The 7,520-nt window shown below is 34.4% G+C and overlaps 1 long non-coding RNA gene across 1 annotated transcript; it reads right to left on the reverse strand.

The window, feature by feature from the left end:
- Nucleotides 1-4,647: 4,647 nt before the first annotated feature.
- On the reverse strand, nucleotides 4,648-6,487 carry LOC104115198 (uncharacterized). Its single transcript, XR_690554.4, has 2 exons — nucleotides 5,895-6,487; nucleotides 4,648-5,339 (listed from the first exon to the last, which is right to left on the reverse strand). It is a non-coding gene; the product is annotated as an uncharacterized lncRNA (long non-coding RNA).
- Nucleotides 6,488-7,520: the final 1,033 nt, after the last annotated feature.

Consider the following 7,520-nt stretch of genomic DNA (forward strand, 5'->3'; position numbering starts at 1 on the left):
AATCGAATATAACTTATATATCTTAAGATGTATATATAGTATAGTATAGTATATATATAACCTTATATATATATATGTATATATACTATAGTATATCGAATATACTATGTATATATCTTAAAATGTAATTATACACTATAATATACTATAATATATATACATAGTTTATAAGTCATATTCGATAGTATACATCATAAGATATACTAATATACTATATATACATATATATATATATATCTTAAGATGTATATATATCTTAAGATCTACTATACTATACTATATATATATAGTATATCTTAAGATGTATATATAGTATATCTTAAGATATATATATATATATATATATAGTATATCTTAAGATGTATATATAGTATATATTAAGATGTATATATAGTATATAAATCGAATATAGCTTATATATCTTTATTACTATTTTTTCTCTAACTTCTATAAAAAAAAAAAAATAGAAAGTTTCGGTTGGGCCCGGGACCGGACCGTGTCCCGGCCCACTAAACCCGATCCCGTTAGTTCGTGGTCCCGGTCCCGAGTCGGTTCCAGCAATAAGCCCGCGAAGCCCAGGACCGTTTAGGACCAGACCGCATAGGACCGACCCACTTAGGACCGGGCCCGCAAAGCCCACTTAGGACCGGACCCGCAAAGCCCACTTAGAACCGGGCCCGGCCCAGTTGCCACTCCTATACAAAGCTCTCATTCAACCCAAGAAAGTGAAATAATTAATGAACGAGAAGAGCTTTCCTTACGGAATAGTATAAATAAATTTTCAAAAACATTATGTTATAAATTCACGGATGATATCTTTTATGCCGGCGCGAAACGCGGGCAACTTCACTAGTTTTCAATAAATTTTGAACAAGCAGGCAAAGGGTGCCATCAATTAGAGAACAATGGACGGCGCTTAATTCTAAATGGAGAAACTCTTGGTGATCAGAATCCTTCTCCTTAAATGGATTATACTATGTGACACAAATTTGAATTTGAATTTGAATGCTTAAATGAAGTAACATTGTGCGTAATGATTCATATACCTGATTTTAACTTGTTTGAAAGTGAGGCGTAATAACAATAGTTGTTGTTGTTGTTGCTTAACTGATGCACTAACACATTACATGAGAATATCCAATAACAATAGTTGCTCCCAAAAATAATAGCCGATAAAATATATAATTTTTATTTATTAGTATATAATATATATTTTATACATAAATAATATATATTTTTGATATATTTGACTAGTGTAAGTAATTATTTTTGGCCAACCGACCAAATGTGGAAGTTTTTATTTTTATTTTTATGTGTTTGTTTATAGAATTAATCTAGTTTTTAGGAGATTTTGAAAACCAAAACTTCAAATCCCAAATATAGCTTAAGACCTCTTTTTGAGAAAAATCATGATCATTTGAGACTTTTTAGCTGAAAAAGGGACTTTTAAAAAAATGACTTTTTAACATGTCAAAACTTGCCCCAAAATTCATGTCCAAACACATTTTTATTTTCAAATAAAACTTCATCCAAATCAATTTTTTCAAAAAATATTTGTGAATCTTTGTCCAAACGGGTCATTAAGTTGCTCAACTTTTTACTCCCCTGTGAGAAGACCCAATAATAGGACTTATCAACTCAACATATAAGCCCATCTCTTTGAGAGGATTCGAAGTTGTGGGCACAAGCCCAAAATTCTTGTACCTTTTCATCGTGGTTTTGCATCTATATCCAGTTTTGGGGTCACAATTGAACCTACACTCACTTTGTAAAAATATATTGCAAGCCTACCCACTGTACAATCAACTTCAGACTTATCGAGTCTGAAGTTAAAAAAAAGTTAGTCTAAAGTGCAAAAATTGCACTTTAGATGCACTTAAGGCCAAATAGGTCTGAAGTGCAACCAATGGTTTCATGCACTTAAGGCTAATAAGTCTGAACTGAAAAATTACACTTCAGATGCACTTAAGGCTAAAAGGTCTGAAGTGCATTAAATATTTGTCTACACTTAAGGCCAATAAATCTGAAGTGAAAAATTACACTTCGGATGCACTTAAGGCCAAATAGGTCTGAAGTGCAACCAATGGTTTCATGCACTTAAGACCAATAAGTTTGAAGTGAAAAATAGCATTTCAGATGTACTTAAGGCCAAAAGGTCTGAAGTGCAACAAACATTTTCCTACACTTAAGGCTAATAAGTCTGAAGTGAAAAATTGTACTTCAAATGCACTTAAGGCTAAAAGGTCTAAAGTGCAACCAACGTTTTCATGCACTTAAGGCCAAATAGGCCTGAAGTTTAAATTGCCGAGAAACAAAAATTTGTTCTTCGAATTTTAACAATCAAATATACGATTTAATACCTAAATCTGTCACGACCCAAAATCTAACTAGTCGCGATGACACCTAACCCAACCCGTTAGGTAAGCCAACTAACAATAAACCAGTTCAAATGATATTTATTAAGAGAAGAATGATAATACAACTGGACTATTATATAAAGAATTTCCCAAGGACTGGTAGTACAAATCATGAGCGTCTAAGATTTAGATTTCTTTACAAAACTGAATTGAAATAATTACAACATCTGTTTGAAATGTAAAAGAACAGAATTCGAATCTAATGCTACCAAGGACAAGTTATAGCCATAACTAGAACGCGGGTACATCTTCAAATCCAGCTCCCGCCGTACACAACAACATCATCATCCAACATCTGCACGCAAGGTGTAGAAGTGTAGTATGAGTACAACCGACCCCGTGTACTCAATAAGTAACAAACCTAACCTTAGGTTGAAAGTAGTGACGAGCTGGGGCAAGGTTCAGAGTCTAGCTCCAATAACCAGCAACAGTTCATAGCAATCATAATAACAATAGTGCCAGAAAATAACCTAGAGGTATGATGCTCAACTCATTCACAGTTATGGGAAAATATGCATGTTTTTCAAATAAAACAGTAAAACCCAAATCGTTTACCGAAATCACCAAAATATGAATAAGTTTGTAAAACCGTGATTTTCTTTCAAAAACCTTTCAACAGGTAAACGTTTCATTATCAAATGGCATGCGTAAAGTACATCTCTATGCCTACATGTCAATGTGTATGAGAAGTCATGAATGACGTGATACCGCACATCATGAGAAAAATGTATCTCTACGCCTGTATGCCAAGTGTGCATGCCGAATGCAATACAACATAGTTAACAACCATATACATACTATCAGATTATCAATCCACTCAGTCCTCCCAATAATCCAGTCCTCACAGCCACTCAATCCTCCCAATCGCTCGGTGTTACACCCCTTTTCAACCCCAAAAAGATATAGTGAGTTATCGATTGTTGTGGGTAAAAGAACTTTTTCAATTAAAGTGACAAATTTGAGTAAGGATTATTTTATTTACAGAGTCGACATTTGGAGTTGAGTTTTTGGGTGTTCCAAGTCACATTTTATTTGAATCCCTAGTCAAAGGAATGTTTGACTCTATTATTATTGGTATGCGAAAACAAAGTCCAGGTAAGAAATTCTGTTGACCGGGGAGAATGTGTAAGGAATTCTCCGAGTCCTGTGGTTCTAGCATGAGCGCTTTATTGACTACATTTGGCTTAAATTAAATTTGGACAAAACGTGTTTTATATGGTTTTCATGTTTTTTCCTATGTCCGCTTTTATTGCTTGATTATTAAAATTATTAAAGAATGTTTGAATAATAAGATGTCGTAACCACACTACGCAAGCGAATGCATGATCGAGGCGAGATTTATTAATTTTTTGTCATAACAGCGCTACGCAAGTGAGTTCGCAGTCATGACAAGTTATTACTTTTGGGGAAAATTACTACATGTGAGAAAATTAATTTTGAAATTCATCAAATGTCAAGTATCGCGCTACGCAAGCGAATCCGCGATTTTAGCAAAGGATTAATTAAATTAAAAATTAACTAAGACTATTGAATAGGGGATGAGATTATTGAATTAATTTTATGGAAAAAAACATCAATAAAATTAATTCAAGCGAGTTCGTGAATGAAAAAGTTAATGCGCGCGCCTAACGTTTAAATTAATTACGCTATTAAATTCTTAATTCAAAATATGATATTTTCTTATGAAGTACCAAACTACCAATGAAAATGTTGAAAAGTCCAACCCCATTTAAGTTCAATTAGTACATTTACTTATGTCAAAGCTATCCAAATCGTCAGAACCTGACCGTTACCCAATTGTTACTTCATCCTTTCTTTCAAGATTAATTCATGATTTTCTTAGTGAGCAAACAATTAGCCAAACAATATTTCCTATACTTGTGAACATTATACGAACTGGAGAATCTCATGAATGAAAATTGCATAAAAATGCAACAGTTCTATATTAATCATATTAAAGAAATTTAAAGTAGAAAAAAGCTAATCAAGGATTGTATTAGAATGTGTCACCAACTTTCATGAAACCATGTAGCTATGAATCTCATCAAAGGACAATGGCAATACGTGAAGGAAATATTTAAGTAAACTTCAATGTGACAGATTATTACAAGAACTTTTAGTGAAGTAAAACTAATTCTTTTTCTTAATAGGGACTGTTGCAACTACACTAAAAATTGAAAGGTATGAACTTAGAACTATATTTTTCTACTTCTTTCATTACATACTACAATAACTCAAATCATTCATGTATTATAACCACTAAGAATGGATCACGACAGTTCAATAATCTAAAATAACGAGTGGAACTCTAGCCCGTGAAGTTAAACATTTATTCACTCCTCTTGTGGGCAGAAATCACACAACGTAATGACACAATTATAGCACATCAACACCTTCATGCCTTCATTCCAAGCCAAATCAAATTACATTAAGAAAGAAAAATCAGAAGATAAACTAAATGTAGAAACTAGAAGCAGTGAAGAAACTTGCTTGAAAAGGAAAAATGGACAGCGCTCCCAGCAAGAACGAACAACAATTCAACAGCCTGAAACCTCGACAATGACCAAGGAATAAACCAGCCACAGTTGAATAGACAAGAATCTCAAAAGAAAACCAAAGAACCTTGAAAGACTCTCAACTTTTTAGAGGATTTTTGCTCTTAAAGTTTATCCCTCCAAAGAAACTCTCTGTTCTTTAGCTTTGTTGTTATATGTTCAGCAATCTTTTTCTCTCAAGGTTTTTATGTTTTCACTTGGAGTCATTCCAGAGTCTGAAGTGAAGAAAGAGCATCCCCTTAAATAGGCAAATAAAGTCACTTTTTGGACAGATTTTGGTTCATCAAAAGTCTGTCCAAAAGGGCCGACTTTGTGTGCTAAACACTGTTCAAAGGATGTCCAAAAGGTGAAAGGACAACCTGAAAATCTGCTATCGCAGAAGCAAGGAGAAAAAAATATCATTTCAGCCACCCAACTAGTAAAAAGTTGGTTACTAGTACCCTATTTTATGATAAAATAACCTAAACTTTAGCTCTTACAATATTAGTACCAACCTATGTGATTCAAACCAAACTAAGATAGAAAAACACATAGCTAGACTTAGAAATTGAACTATAAATCAACTAAGGGAAACTCAGAATCAAATAAAAACAAGTATATTATCCAAACTAACTAATTGAAACCATGAGCTTAGCATATCACATACAAACTAACTATTTTATTAAACAACTATGACTTAAACAAAACACTTAACTAAACAGAAACTCATCACATTAACAAAATGAATATCCCTAATAACAAATAGATAAACAACTGCTAATGAAACTAATAATTGAGTGCCTACACGAAATGACTAAGAACTATAATAACAATTGAAATGAGCAATAGATTAGCTACTAATAAGAAATAAAAAATTAAACTAAACTAAACCTAATTACGGAAGCAAAAAACAGAAATGGAAAAGGGAAAAATGGAATTTTACCAAAATAGGGGATTCGATGCTAACTCGAGCAGTGAGAATGTGCCGGGGATAACGGGCAGCGACAAATCGACCGCGAAGCAAACTCTTCACATTGGCAGATACCAAAACTAAAGATCCGGAGAACGAGTTTCTATCTTGGTATCGTGCCAACGTGAAAAGCTCGCTCGAGTCGTGTCTAGGCAAGAGGGGCAGAAGGGAAGAGGAAAATAAGAAGGAAAAGAAAAGGAGCAGCGGCGGGCGGTGGTCGCTGAGATTCGGATGGCGTTTTGGTGAAGAGCAAGGGGAAAGGGTAGGTATCGTGGAGCTAAATCCGTTCATATATGTGTTATGGGGCGAAGGTGACCGGAGCTTCACGAATTTGGGCAAAAAGGTGGCTGCTGGGGTTTTCTAGATCTAAAATTTGTAGAGTTTGAGGGGTTTTTGAAGGATTTAGTTTGAAGATATGGAAAGAGAAGGTATTGGGGGTTACATGGTGAAATTTTAGGGCTGTTTGGAGGTTGGACGCAGTCGGTGGCGACTTCCGGCATGAGGAGCCGTCGCGGCAGCAGAGAGGAGTGGAGAGAGAGGAGAGGAGATTAGGGTTTGGGCTGGGTGTAAATGAGGTCAAAAAACCTGATTTTTGGTCTTATATACAAAATGGGAAATTGAATCAGGGCCATTGGATCAATCAAAATGGAGGGATGAGATTTGATCCCACCTTTACTTATCAAAACGACGTAGTTTAGGTCCGAAACTACGCCGTTTCGTTATCTATGCCTGGCAGCCCCTTTATGGATTGGCCATTGCACTTTCGGACACTTAAATCATTTCAATTTTGCCTATTTTCCTTAATTATACTTATTAAACTAAATTTATACAAATAAATAAATTAATTAAGTAACTTATTTAAATAATCAATTAACTAGATTAATTCACCAATTGAATAGTTAGTTAATTCCTAAAATGCACAAATGATGAAAGAACTATTTTTGGTATTTTTATTATAGGAAATATGCAATCAAAGACACAAAAATTGAGAAAAATATTTAAAGTAACAAAACAATAATGACTTTAGGAGGTGTTAAAATAGTGCAAAAAATTAGATATTCACACTCGGCACTCGCACTCGCACTCAATAGGTACATGCGCCGACTATGGATGTGAAAACTCCGGAGGGGCAGTTCCAGTCCAAGCGCTATAATAAACCAATCATGACATGAATTAAGATAAACATACTGCGGTATGCAACCCGATCCCATAAATATCCTCTCAATCAGGCCCTCGGCCTCACTCAGTCATCAATCTCTCCAGTCTTTCGGGCTCACAAGAATTATGATAATCACCCAGACAATGATGATATAATGTATAAATAAATGACAATAGAAATTGAGATATGATATGAAATTAATAGTTGTGACTGAGTGCGTGATTTCAAATTAAGAAAATAATTCAACATGTAATGTGACCTTTGTGGATCCCAGCAATACCAATATATAGCCTAAGCATGATTTCTAACATGACTTGCAGCTCAATTTCTCTAACACATGGGGAATATACGGATAACAACAAGATTATTCAACTATGTAGTTCCATGGAATTGACTAAATCACAATTCACATTGTGCACGTCCACACGCTCGTCACCTAA

Source organism: Nicotiana tomentosiformis, chromosome 6 (assembly GCF_000390325.3).
Source record: "Nicotiana tomentosiformis chromosome 6, ASM39032v3, whole genome shotgun sequence".
NCBI classification, from domain to species: domain Eukaryota; kingdom Viridiplantae; phylum Streptophyta; class Magnoliopsida; order Solanales; family Solanaceae; genus Nicotiana; species Nicotiana tomentosiformis.